Here is a 14,599-nt window from a genome sequence, read left to right as displayed (position 1 = left end):
CTTCATTGTCTCAAGCCTACCCATCTACCGGGTCTCCATTTGACTTTGTATTGTCTAAGAAGTCCACCCACACCTCCACTTCCACAAACTGCTGGGAGTTGCCTAGCTCTGCCTCGCAGTCAGAATTCTCCTCCTGCTTCACGTTGTCTCCATCGATGTGAAGGTACGATTTTGGAGTTGAATCTTCATCTTCACAGTTTACCGTCACTTTTTCGCTCTTCACCATCACTTCACATTTCACCTTCACTTCTTCGCTCTTCATCACTTCTTCACATTTCACCTTCGCCTCTTCACATTTCACCTTGATACCTTTAAAAGTGTCCAAGCTGGGATTCACTTCTGGTTTCATGAGGGATGGGCTCATTGCAGCACTTTGACTTTCACAAGCCGATTTCAGACTCCATTTCTTGGGGATCTTCTGATGCTTGTGTGTCCTCTGGTGTCTTTTAAGAATTGATGACTATGCAAACGCCTTCCCACACAGAGTGCAACTGAAGGGTTTCTCTCCCGTGTGTGTTCTCTGGTGTCTATGAAGACCTGATGACTGTGCAAATGCCTTGTCACACACAGTGCACTTGAAGGGTTTCTCTCCCGTGTGTGTTCTCTGGTGTAATTGAAGATGTTGTGAATGTGCAAACGCCTTCCCACACACAGTGCACTTGAAGGGTTTCTCTCCAGTGTGTGTTCTCTGGTGTAATTTAAGATATGGTGAATGTGCAAACGCCTTCCCACACAAAGTGCAACTGAAGGGTTTCTCTCTCGTGTGACTTCTCTGATGTAATACAAGAGCAGATGACTGTGAAAACGCCTTGTCGCACAGACTACACTTGAAGGGTTTTTCTCCTGTGTGTGTTATCCGGTGTTTTTTAAGAGGAGATTTATCTGAAAATGCCTTCCCACACACACTGCACTTGAAGGGTTTATCTCCCGTGTGTGTTCTCTGGTGCGATACAAGACCAGATGACTGTGAAAACGCCTTCCCGCACAGACTGCACCTGAAGAGTTTCTCTCCCGTGTGTGTTCTCTGGTGGATCCTAAGAACTGATGAATGTGAAAATGCCTTGTCACACACAGTGCACTTGAAGGGTTTCTCTCCTGTGTGTGTTCTCTGGTGTATTTTAAGATTTTGTGAACGTGCAAACGCCTTCCCACACAGAGTGCAACTGAAGGGTTTCTCTCCCGTGTGTGTTCTCTGATGTAATACAAGAGCAGATGACTGTGAAAACGCCTTCGCGCACAGACTGCACTTGAAGGGTTTTTCTCCTGTGTGTGTTCTCCGGTGTTTTTTAAGAGCAGATGAATATGAAAATGCCTTCCCACACACACTGCACTTGAAGGGTTTTTCTTCCGTGTGTGTTCTCTGGTGGTTCCTTAGAACTGATGGATATGAAAATGCCTTGTCACACACAGTGCACTTGAAGGGTTTCTCTCCTGTGTGAGTTCTCTGGTGCTGTGTTAAATGTCCAACACGATCCATGCTGTATGCACGCTGGTCGCGTTGTTGCCTTTTTGTACCGAGCTGCGCTGAGTGCCTTTGTTCCATCAAACCAATTCTGCAGAGGAAGCGTCAGCTGCAGACAGAAAAAAGAGAATATCCACACTATCTACGTCAGTATTGAGGCACAAAGGAATGCATATATACAGTCACACATGACTTGCATGTCTATACTCATTCATATATTCATGATAATATGAAAAAGATTCCCAAATTCATCACACGGGCACACAATCAGAGGGCCAATGGTCAACCTGGAAGCCCTAGTATCTTCAAAATGAATGTTAACCTAAAACTCCAAGCACACAATTTCAGTTTTCTGGCTACAAAAAGAATATTTATGAAAGAAAAATGCAGCTAACATAGAAAAGGGTGTTGAAAATAATACTATTTTTATTATGCAGAAATGCATAAATTAATGTTCAATCGCTAACTTAGAGGCATGAAGCCAGGCTCAGATTTCCTTGAATGCTGGGATGAACAGATCTAACTTCAGCTGCATATGTGCTGTGTTAACTTCCCGTTTCCATTATTATGAAAAGCCCAAAAGGAAAACTAAAATAAACTATTGTTTTGATTTAACCAACGTGTTCAAAAGAGTTAATATACTTTACTGCAAATACAAACTTGACACTGTAACACACACTGGCATGGAAAAAAGGTGGTGGTGTGTTCAGAACCATGCCTGGCCACCTTCATATGCTCATTATTAATGCTTCCCCACAATAAGTTAAGTTTTCATGAATCAATCACGTTTGTTGTCAGAGATAATCAAACTTTAATTGTGATAACACTATGTAACACAATTTTTGTTCCTGGGTACTAAGTGTTATTTTTTTTATTGCTTATGCCTAAGAGTCTAGAAATTGGCTATTATTCTCCACAAATTTTGCTTTTGTGACCAGAATTGTACGTGAACGAAAATAACAAATTCACCTGTTTTTTCATTGAAAAGAGGTATATTTCTAAATATCACTGTCCTGGTCACAAAAGCAAAGTTTGTGGGGAATAGCCATTTTTTGTACTTAAGAGGCAAAAGCAATTAGGAAATAACACATACAGGAACAAGACATTTTTTTTTGTTACACAGTGGAAAAACTGCGCCACCACTCCCCACATAGATAAACTCTTACATACACATATATTTCACATGAATGCCATGTAAGTGTGGATCACTTGTCAGCATGTCATGAGAATGATCCAGGTGTCAAGGGATGACTGACTGAGATGATTAACAGACGCACCAGCTGTGCTTCCTGCTGTCTTGCTGCATTTGAGGCATCCAGCGTTCCACCCATTCATGTGATCGTTGCTACTCCAACCTCATTGTTGTTGCAGAGCAAATACCTCCAACTCCCCTGCAGCATACGTCATGGGCCTTTTCGAGAGGCCGATCTTGACAGCAGGTCTGATCAACTCCACATCCTCCAATCTCTTCTCTAGCCAATGCCATGCCCGTTTAGCCCGTAACATCTGGACTAACAGAAGATGATTGTGCATGCTGTCTGTTTATGCGGAATTCATGACCCAACCAATGCAGCCTCCCCTGCCAAAGTCTCAGATTATATTCTGTACTGATATTTTAGGGCTCTGTAAGGTTATAATACAATCTTGTTTGGTTCAATAGAGGGGATCATAGGCTGGCCAGTCTTAATTATAAGCCAGAACAGACGGTCCTTTAAATAAGTTAATATTTTGCATCTACAGAGAAAGGAGTAATATCTGTGGCCAAGAAGACTCGCAGCTTTGTTTGTTCGTTTATTTCTAAATCCTCTTGTCTTGGTGAGGGTTGTAGCGGCAGCAGATTTAGTAGGGCAGTCCAGACTTCCCTTTCCCTGGCGACAGACTCTGGATCTTCCTGGGGAATTCCCAGGCATTCCCAAATCAGCCAAGCGACATATTCCCACCAGCAAGTCCAGGCCCGGGCCCCGGGGACTTCCATCAGTGGGACGTGCCCGATAGAGTTCCAGGGGCAGTCTATTGGGGGGCCTCGTTACAGATATTGTATATTGATATCACTCGTGGAATGAGGCCTGATGGCTCGGTGACCCACGTAACCCATTTGGACCCAGCCTGGAATGGCTGCGTGGCACCGTCCTGTGCGCCCACCATCCACAGTACGAAGAGTGAGAGGCGGGTGCGACGCCAGTATGGCAGGGAGAGGGATGGTCTCAGACAGACTAGACCTTGGTGATGGACACTCACAGCTTTGTATGGCGCAAAAGTCCAGGCAGCTTCCACACAGTGTTACACAGTCTAATGAAAGAATGCTGCTAGACAAATTTAAAGTGAGACTTTGGCTGCCAAACCAGAGCTGGTCGTGAACACATTAACCAGGTATGGGAGCTCCTCCATTACTTGCAGAACTGCCTGATTACTCATGGAGAGTTGAGCAGGTACAGTGTTGTATGACATGAAATTCCCAGGCAGGTGATTTATTTTGGTGGAACATACGCAAGGCCACCTTTCATGATGGAATTATCCGGGCACAGAACGAGATTATCTAACCCGATCTCATTGAGTAGCCATTTCCAGATCATCAGCAGATATAACATGGTTGACCAGGGAACGATCCCTTAACTATAACCAGGCATCGATGCGCGTATCATTTTAACTGTAACGAATGCAATTATTTATATGGCTATTGTGAGCTTCTCAAATTACATAATTAATAAAGATGCTATGTAATGCAATGCATGGGGGCAGAGTGAATTTCTGTCACAAGCCAAATTGAACAGCAAATGGCTCCAACTCCTGGTCACGCAGCTTTAGACGGGCTTGCCCAAAATCATAAAAATCGTCAATGAATGTGAGCAGAGCCAGAGACATAAAAAACAAAGAACAACCCAAAACCCCAAGCCTCGATATGGTACGATAGACCTTAATTACATAAAAAAGCAGAGGCATTACTCTTAATGTTTGATTACTGAGACCTGAGCTAAGCCGGGTAACTTAGTTATTGCTGGATAAATACTATACTTCCGATGAAGTTTGTGTGTGAGTGGGGAGCAGTAGTGCAACGGTTAGCGTGCTGCGCTATGAACCCAGCGAGCCGATTTCTATTCCCAGAGCCAAGCCACAACATTTGGCTGTCGTTTGATGAAGCTGGTTGGAATTACTGTCAAAACGTTGTACTTAGATTGTAAATGTTGTGGCTTGGCTCTCCAACACACCGATGAGATGTACTAGTACACTACACTACACACTAGTGCTGTACTAGTGACGCATTGGGCACGTTCTGTTTACCTGACAAACCTCTTACTAAATGGCTGTGTCGGGTGGTGGCGGGGTTAACGGCACATTGATTTATTTACGCGATCAATCCCAAACAAACCTGGATTATGGCTGTATATTTGGAGTTTGCGTGTCCCTCTCTCTCCGTGGTCGCGTGGATTCTCCTCCGGATCCTGCGGTTTTCCCTGCACATTTAGAGTCAACATCACCACGCGTTTAGAGTATTTGACCGATAAACATTTCCACACGTTGATAAGCCCACTGCTTTGTGGGCAGGTCGCTTCTGAAAACGAGCGGTGTAGCTCAAGTGGGCTATGCCTGGTAAAATAAAAAAAAACGTTGAAATATTTAAAGTAAAACAAAGTTTCAAAGTAGTGAGCCAGGTGAAGACAAATTAAACTTAAGCAGAGAATTAAAGTAAATGCAATCAGGCGAGGGCAGAAGGCAAGGCCCCGCATGGCTAGGCCCCGCGTTGTAATGTTCCAACCTGGACATCGATTCCATACTCGCTGCTCCTCAATTGATATCCCTACGAGGGAGAAGGAGCGAGGCTCTACCTGGGTTCACAACAATCACCACAACAACAACAACCACCACGATGTAAACTTCTCACCTCGGATCGCAGTGAGCGAGCGTGCGCGGAGCAGCAGCTACCTGGTAACTCGTGACGTCATGTGGCAGCAGGAGGTGACATGACGTCACTAGCGAGGTTCACACAATCCCCTCCCCCAACGAGCAGCAGGGTAACTGCATATATTATGTTAATGAGAGGGGCCCATATCAGGTGATGGTGCTTGGCTGCTGACCCCGTCCCATAAAAGCATTTTACTGGAACGGAAATCGGTAGACGTGACGTCACGCCCAAAATCCCGGTGGAGGGGGATTTGGGGGGTATATACCTTGGTGGCATGACGTCACTAGTGGGGGCCACCTCCCCCTCGCGCATCACGCCGAGTTAATGAGTGGTGACGTCAGAGCGAGATCAGGGTTAGAGTTCGAGTTTATTTAGATTCCATTTCTATGGCTCCCTCTCTTGAACAGAGACCCATTGGGTGCGTGAGCTCAACAACAACGTGAACATTATTGTGTGCGTGAACATTGTGTGTGTACACTGTTTGTTGGCGCAGTCGGGGGCATAGGTGATGCATTGGCCAGTCATTTAATTCAGTCGACCCATGACACCTGGATCTGCCCCGTGCATATAGCCTGGCACAAGCGCCGTGGTGACGTCACCGCCACTTAGTGGCGAATGGCGGTTGTTACGATCTAGGCTAGAGGAACCGAGCTGCCTAGGAGACTCGCCTCCGATTCCTGAAGTGCTGTGGGACCGCATCAAAACTGTTGTTCTGCAAACATCTGAAGATACCCTCGGATTCTCCACGAAGAAAAACAGAGATTGGTTCGATGAGAACAACTTAGAAGTCCAGGAGCTGCTGTCAAAGAAGAGATCAGCACACCAGGCCCACCTGGCCCGACCATCCTGCCCGCACAAAAAAGCAGCCTTCCGCCTGGAATGCAGCATCATCCAGCGCAAGCTTCGAGAGATTCAGAACGAGTGGTGGACCAACCTCGCAGTAAAAACTCAGGTTTGCGCTGATACTGGCGACTACAGGGGATTCTACGAAGCCCTAAAAGCGGTATATGGCCCCTCGTACCAAATCCTGAGCCCCCTGCGGAGTGCAGACGGGAAAAAACTGCTCACTGAAAAGGACTCAATCCTGAACCGCTGGTCTGAGCACTTCTACACGCTCTTCAATGCTAGCCGCTCAGTCCAAGAACCAGCGATTGACCGCATCCCACAACAACCAGTGAAAACCGAACTGGATGTGGCACCAACATTACAAGAGACTGAGGAAGCCATTAAACAGCTGAAGAGTGGTAAAGCTGCAGGAGTCGATGGCATCCCTCCTGAAGTATGGAAGAACGGAGGCCCAGCACTGCACACCAAACTCCATGAATTCTTCGTCTGCTGCTGGGAGCAGGGTAAACTCCCTCAAGATCTCAAAGATGCAGTCATCATCACCCTGTACAAGAACAAAGGGGAGAAATCAGACTGTTCCAATTATCGTGGCATAACACTTCTGTCCGTCGCCGGCAAAATCCTCGCAAGAGTACTGCTGAATAGACTGGTACCCGCAATAGCTGAAGATCACCTCCCAGAGACCCAGTGTGGCTTTAGAGCCAACCGGGGAACCACAGACATGGTGTTTGTCCTGAGGCAGATTCAGGAAAAGTGCCGGGAGCAAAACAAAGCACTGTACTTCACCTTTGTGGACCTGACAAAAGCGTTTGACACCGTGAGCAGGCAGGGACTTTGGAAAATCCTGGACAAGCTAGGCTGCCCACCGAAGTTCCTCACCATGATCGTCCAGCTTCATGAAGATCAGCTTGGACAAGTCAGAAATAGCAACAATCTCTCGCAGCCCTTCCCTATTGCAAACGGCGTGAAACAGGGCTGTGTTCTTGCTCCCACGCTGTTCACCATTTTGTTCAGCATGATGCTCCAGCAGGTCACAGAGGACCTCGACGACGCTGATGGCGTATACATCCGTTTTCGTCTCGACGGGAGCGTGTTCAACCTGAGGCGTTTGCAGGCCCACACAAAGACCATGGAGCAACTGATCAGGGAGCTGCTTTTTGCTGACGATGCCGCCCTCCTTGCTCATACAGAGGCAGCTATGCAGCGAATTACGTCCTGTTTCGCGAAAACAGCTCAGATCTTCGGCCTTGAAGTCAGCCTGAGGAAGACTGAAGTTCTTCATCAGTCCGCACCCCATGAGGAGCACCATCCACCAAGCATCTTCATTGAACAAACAGAACTGAAAGCTGTCCACCAGTTCAGCTACTTGGGGTGCGTCATCTCGTCTGACGCCAAGATCGACAACGAAGTCGACAACAGGCTGGCCAAGGCAAACAGTGCATTTGGCAGACTATACAAACGTGTCTGGAACAACAGAAACCTTAAAAGAGCCACAAAGGTCAACGTCTACAAAGCTGTTGTGCTGACCACTCTCCTGTATGGCGCTGAGTCCTGGGTCACGTACCGTCGTCACCTGAGTCTCCTCGAGCGTTTCCATCAGCGCTGCCTCCGCACAATCTTCAATATTCACTGGAGTGACTTCGTCGCCAACACTGAAGTCCTCAAGTCAGCGAAGGTCATCAGCATTGAGGCCATGGTCCTCAAGACACAGCTTCGTTGGGCCGGGCATATCGCCAGGATGGAGAACCACCGCTTGCCTAAGATCGTGATGTATGGGGAACTGTCCTCTGGCCATCGCGACATAGGGGCACCACGAAAGCGATACAAAGACTCCCTGAAGAAGTCCCTCACTGCTTGCTGCATCGATCACCGTCAGTGGGCAACACAAGCAGCTGATCGCAACTCCTGGCGGCACACAGTCCACCAGGCCACCTCCTTCTTCGAAGATACCCGCAGGGCCCGTATGGAGGACAAAAGGAGGAGGAAGAACCATGATCCCTCAGCACCCATCCCAGATGAGACCTATACTTGCAGCTGTTGTGGCAGGACCTGCTTGTCCCGCATAGGCCTCTTCAGCCACCAGCGTGCCTGCAGAAGACGTGGATGTCCTTCCTAGATCTTCGTTCGCGAAGCCAAGCCATGATGATGATGACTATGTGTTTACACTGTGCGTGTACAGACTGTTTGTATACTGTGTGGGTAAACTGTGTGTACGCTGTGTACATGGTGTGTGTAGACCTTGTGGGTACACTGCGTGTGTACAGTGTGTGGGTGGTCCGAATCAGTCGGGCGGCATTATCTTTACATCGGCTGCGCTATGCTGTGTGGAAGCTGCCTGGTCTGTCGCTCCACATGAAGCTTCGGTTCTTCTCGGCCAGTTTTGCCCTCCCTTCTGTTGGCATGTGAAACGTGGACCCCTCTAAATGGAACATCTGCGCCAGTTAGAAACATTCAGGCTGTCATGCCTACACTCAGATTGAGGGAAGCCAAGTAGAAGCACATTCTCTATTTATTGCAGAGGTTCAAGGTTCAAATCCGACAGGCACGTCTGGCTACTCAAGGAACATTTAACAAAATATGCACCGTCTGCTTAACAGTGGATGTAAAACATACGATTGTGTCATTCAGAACGCATAGGTCATTGCATGTTGGTGTCATGGCCAATATTTGGGCAATTTCAAACATGATCCAGAAATTACATAATGAAGATTACACATCAATCATCACCCCCTACTGACAGACTCATGCTCACATGCAGGTGACAGCAGTGTCACCTTATGACACTGAGGCAGCTGCCACTTGAAGGTGCTCTTCGAGTGTTTGTGATGAGATATGAAACTGAGTTGCTGACGCAATTAAGCAAGCACCATATCAATGCAAATATAAATATAACAGTGGAATACTTGGAAGCTTCTTGGCTCTTGCTCCTGATTATTCATCTACCCAACCCACAGGTCAACAAATACTCGCCGCTCTTACTCTGCAGGTTGAACCCAGGAATTCAGTGTTCAATTTCACGTTCTTTTCATTAAAGGCCTGTGACAAAGGTGCATCTATTGGAGATTCATTGTCTCAAGCCTACCCATCTACCGGGTCTCCATTTGACTTTGTATTGTCTAAGAAGTCCACCCACACCTCCACTTCCACAAACTGCTGGGAGTTGCCTAGCTCTGCCTCGAAGTCAGAATTCTCCTCCTGCTTCACGTTGCCTCCATCGATGTGAAGGTACGATTTTCGAGTTGAATCTTCATCTTCACAGTTTACCGTCACTTTTTCGCTTTTCACCATCACTTTCTCACATTTCACCTTTACTTCTTCGCTCTTCATCATTTCTTCACATTTCACCTTCGCCTCTTCACATTTCACCTTGATACCTTTAAAAGTGTCCAAGCTGGGATTCACTTCTGGTTTCATGAGGGATGGGCTCACTGCAGCACTTTGACTTTCACAAGCCAATTTCAGACTCCATTTCTTGGGGATCTTCTGATGCTTGTGTGTCCTCTGGTGTCTTTTAAGAATTGATGACCGTGCAAACGCCTTCCCACACAGAGTGCAACTGAAGGGTTTCTCTCCCGTGTGTGTTCTCTGGTGTAATTGAAGATATTGTGAATGTGCAAACGCCTTACCACACACAGTGCACTTGAAGGGTTTCTCTCCCGTGTGTGTTCTCTGGTGTAATTTAAGATATGGTGATTGTGCAAACGCCTTCCCACACAGAGTGCAACTGAAGGGTTTCTCTCCCGTGTGTGTTCTCTGGTGTGCTTGAAGATGTGATGATTGTGCAAACGCCTTCCCACACAAAGTGCAACTGAAGGGTTTCTCTCCCGTGTGAGTTCTCTGGTGTATTTTAAGATGTTGTGAATGTGCAAACGCCTTCTCACACAGATTGCAACTGAAGGGTTTTTATCCTGTGTGTATTATCCAGTGTTTTTTAAGAGTAGATTTACGTGAAAATGCCTTCCCACACACACTGCACTTGAAGGGTTTATCTCCCGTGTGTGTTCTCTGGTGTGATACAAGACCAGATGACTGTGAAAACGCCTTCCCGCACAGACTGCACTTGAAGGGTTTCTCTCCTGCGTGAGTTCTCTGGTGCTGTATCAGATGTTTAACATGATCCGTGCTGTATGCACACTGGTTGCATTGTTGCCTTTTTGCACCGAGCTGTGCTGAGTGCCTTTGCTCCATCAGACCAATTCTGCAGAGGAAGTGCCAGAGGAAGCATCAGCTGCAGACAGAAAAAAATTAATATCCAGACCATCTACGTCAGTATAGAGGCACAAAAGAATGCATATATACACAGTCACACATGACTTGCACGTCTATACTCATTCATATATTCATGATAAGAGTGAAAAAGATTCCCAAATTCATCACATGGGCACACAATGAGAGGGCAAATGGTCAGCCTGGAAGCCCTAGTATCTTAAAAATGACTGTTAACCTAAAACTCCAAGCACACAATTTCAGTTGTCTGGCTACAAAAGGAATATTTATGAAAGCAAAATGCAGCTAACGTCATAAAGGGTGTTGAAAATAATACTATTTGTATTATGCATAAATTAATGTTCAATCACAACTTAAAGGTGTGAAGCCAGGCTCAGATTTCCTTGAATGCTGGGATGATCAGATCTAATTTCAGCTGCATATGTGCTGTGTTAATTTCCTGTTTCCATTCTCGTAAAAAGTTCCAAAGGAAAACTAAAATAAACTATTGTTTAGATTTAACCTCTGTGTTCAATCGAGTTAATATACTTTACAGCAAATACAAACTTGACACTGTAACACACAATGGCATGGTAAAAAGGTGGTGTGTTCAGAACCATGCCTGGCCACCTTCATATGCTCCGTAATAATGCTTCCCCACAATAAGTGAAGTTTTCACCAATCAATCACGTTTGTTGTCAGCGATAATCAAACTTTAATTGTGATAACACTTATGTAACACAATTTTTGTTCCTGGGTACTAATTGTTATTTTTTTATTGCTTATGCCAAAATGTCTAGAAAATGGCTTATTCCCCACAAACATTGCTTTTGTGACCAGAATTATACAAGAACTAAAAAAACTAATTCACCTATTTTCTCATTGAAAAGAGATACATTTCTAAATATCACTGTCCTGGTCACAAAAGCAAAGTTTGTGGGGAATAATATCCATTTTTTGTACTTTAGAGGCAAAAGCAATTAGGAAATAACACATACCACCCAGGAACAAATGTTTTTTTTGTTACACAGTATAAAAACTGCGCCACCGCTCCCCACATAAACTCTTACATACACATATTTCACATGAATGCCATGTAAGTGTGGATCACTTGTCAGCAGGTCATGGGAATGATCCAGGTGTCAAGGGTTGACTGAAATGATTAACAGATGCACCAGCTGTGCATCCTGCTGTCTTGCTGCATTTGAGGCACCCAGCATTCCACCCATTCATGTGAGCATTGCTACTCCAACCTCATTGTTGTTGCAGAGCAAATACCTCCAACTGCCCTGCAGCATACGTCACGGGCCTCTTCGAGAGGCTGATCTTGACAGCAGGTCTGATCAACTCCACATCCTCCAATCTCTTCTCTAGCCAATGCCATGCCCGTTTAGCCCGTAACATCTGGACTAACAGAAGATGATTGTGCATGCTGTCTGTTTATGCGGAATTCATGACCCAACCAATGCAGCCTCGCCTGCCAAAGTTTCAGATGATATTTTGTACTGATATTTTAGGGCTCTGTAAGGTTATAATACAATCTTGTTTGGTTCAATAAAGGGGATCATAGGGAGGCCAGCCTTAATAAAAAGCCAGAACATACAGTCCTTAAAATAAGTTCATATTGTGCATCCACAGAGAAAGGAGTAATATCTGTGGCCAAGAAGACTGACAGCTTTATTCGTTCATTTATTTCTAAATCCTCTTGTCTTGGTGAGGTTTGTGGTGGCAGCACATTCAGTAGGGCAGTCCAGACCTCCCTTTCCCTGGCGACAGACGAGCTCTTCCTGGGGAATTCCCAAGCGTTCCCAAAGCCAGCCAAGCGACGTATTCCCACCAGAATGTCCTGGGCCAGGCCCCTGGGACGTCCCCCAGTGGGACGTGCCTGGTAGAGTTCCAGGGACAGTCTATTAGGGGGCATCCTTACAGATATTATATATTGATATCACTCATGGAACGATGCCTGGTGGCTAGGTGACCCACGTAACCCATTTGGGCTCAACCTGGAAAGGCTGCGTGGCACCGTCCTGTGCACCCACCATCCACAGGACGAAGGGTGAGAGGCGGGTGCGATGCCAACATGACAGGGAGAGGGGATGGTCTCAGACAGACTAGACCTGGGCGATGGACACTCACAGCTTTGTATGGAGCAAAAGTCCAGGCAGCTTTCACAGTGTTACACAGTCTAATGAAAGAATGCTGCTAGACAAATTTAAAGTGAGACTTTGGTTGTCAAACCAGAGCTGGTCGTGAACACATTAGCCATGCATGGGAGCTCCTCCACCACTTGCAGAACTGCCTGATTACTCATGGAGAGTTGAGCAGGTACAGTCTTGTATAAAATCAAATTCCCAGGCAGGTGATTTATTTTTGTGGAACATACGAAAGGCCCCATTTCATGATGGAATTATCCAAGCACAGAACAAGATTCTCTAACCCCATTTCATTGAGTAGCCATGACCAGATCATCAGCAGATATAACATGGTTGACCAGGGAACGATCCCTTAACTATAAGCAGGCATCGATGCGCGTACCATTTTAACCGTAACAAATGCAATTTATTTCTATGGCCATTGAGAGCTTCTCAAACGACAATTATTGAAGATGCTCTGTAATGTAATGAATGGGGCCAGCGTGAATTTCTGTCACAAGCCAAGTTGAACAGGAAATGGCTCCGATTCCTGGTCACGCAGCTTTAGACGGGCTTTCCCAAAATCATAAAAATCATCAAAGAATGTGAGCAGAGGCAGACATAAAAAACAAAGAACCCAAAGCCCCAATACTCTATATGGTACTATTTGCCTTAATTACATCAATAAAGCAGAGATCTAGTTTCTGCTGAAAATCCGTAATCCTCAGCCCCTTGAATATCAGAGACTACGATCTGGGAAAGTGCCTCGCAAAGCCAAAAGTGCAATATTCAAAAATTAAGCTTTAAGTAAATAATGGCCTGAGGTAAAAAGAAAATAAATAATAAATTACGCAATTGAAATAAACATTGAGAAACCATATACAAAAACATTTGCAAGACAAAATATGTGAAAAATCTACATAAAGCAAACTTTGTGCATGTGAACGTTTTTTTGTGAACCAAATTGTGCCATCACCACCAGATGGCAAAACATCAAATATTGTCTATCCTGAAGCTCTCCAAGGGCAACGTATTTAAAAGTTGTCCTCATTATTATGAAACAAATAAGCCCTGCTATTGTATAACACAACCACAAAACCGTGACAATATACACACATCTACAGACTTCATTGGCAGAATTCAATTGTAATGAAAGCCAGCATGGCAAGACATTACTCTTAATGTTTGATTACCGAGACCTGAGCTAAGCCGGGAAACTTAAGTTATTACTGGATACTATACTTCCGATAAAGTTTGTGCGTGAGTGGGGAGCGGTAGTGCAACGGTTAACGTGCTGCGCTATTAACCCAACGAGCCGATTTCTATTTCCACAGAGCCAAGCCACAACATTTGGCTGTCGTCTGATGAAGATGGTTGGAATTAGTGTCAAAACGTTGTACTCAGATTGTAAATGTTGTGGCTTGGCTCTCCAACACACCGATGAGATGTACTAGTACACTACACTATACACTACTATACACTCATCATCATCATGGCTTGGCTTCGCGAACGAAGATCTAGGAAGGACATCCACGTCTTCTGCAGGCACGCTGGTGGCTGAAGAGGCCTATTAACTACATTATACACAACTATACACTACACTAAACTATACACTACACTATACACTACTATACACTATACTATACACTACACTACACACTAGTGCTGTACTAGTGACGCATTGGCCACGTTCTGTTTACCTGACAAACCTCTTACTAATTGGCTGTGTCGGGTGATGGCGGGGCTAACGGCACATTGATTTATTTACGCGATCTCACACAAACAAACCTGTATTATGGCTGTATATTTGGAGTTTGCGTGTCCCTCTCTCTCCGTGGTCGCGTGGATTCTCCTCTGGATCCTGCGGTTTTCCCTGCACATTTAGAGTCAACATCACCACGCGTTTAGAGTATTTGACCGATAAACATTTCCACACGTTAAATTTCGATTTAAAGCTTCCGTGACTGCAGGGATTCATCTTCTTGGTTCTTTCGGTAAAGTCACGTAGAAGGGAAGTAATAAACTAATCAAAATAAAACATAATAAAATAAT

At 45.4% G+C, this 14,599-nt stretch overlaps 1 pseudogene; it reads right to left on the bottom strand.

Moving 5' to 3' along the window:
- Window positions 1–460: 460 nt before the first annotated feature.
- LOC133361749 (zinc finger protein 585A-like) overlaps window positions 461–14,599 on the bottom strand; it is a 28,320-nt pseudogene continuing 14,181 nt past the window's right edge.

The sequence above is a fragment of the Lethenteron reissneri genome, unplaced genomic scaffold (genome assembly GCF_015708825.2).
Source record: "Lethenteron reissneri isolate LAM-NWPU_2019-01 unplaced genomic scaffold, ASM1570882v1 scaffold_122, whole genome shotgun sequence".
NCBI classification, from domain to species: domain Eukaryota; kingdom Metazoa; phylum Chordata; class Hyperoartia; order Petromyzontiformes; family Petromyzontidae; genus Lethenteron; species Lethenteron reissneri.
Note: the sequence above shows the minus strand (reverse complement) of the source record. Positions and strands in the feature narration are given on the sequence as shown.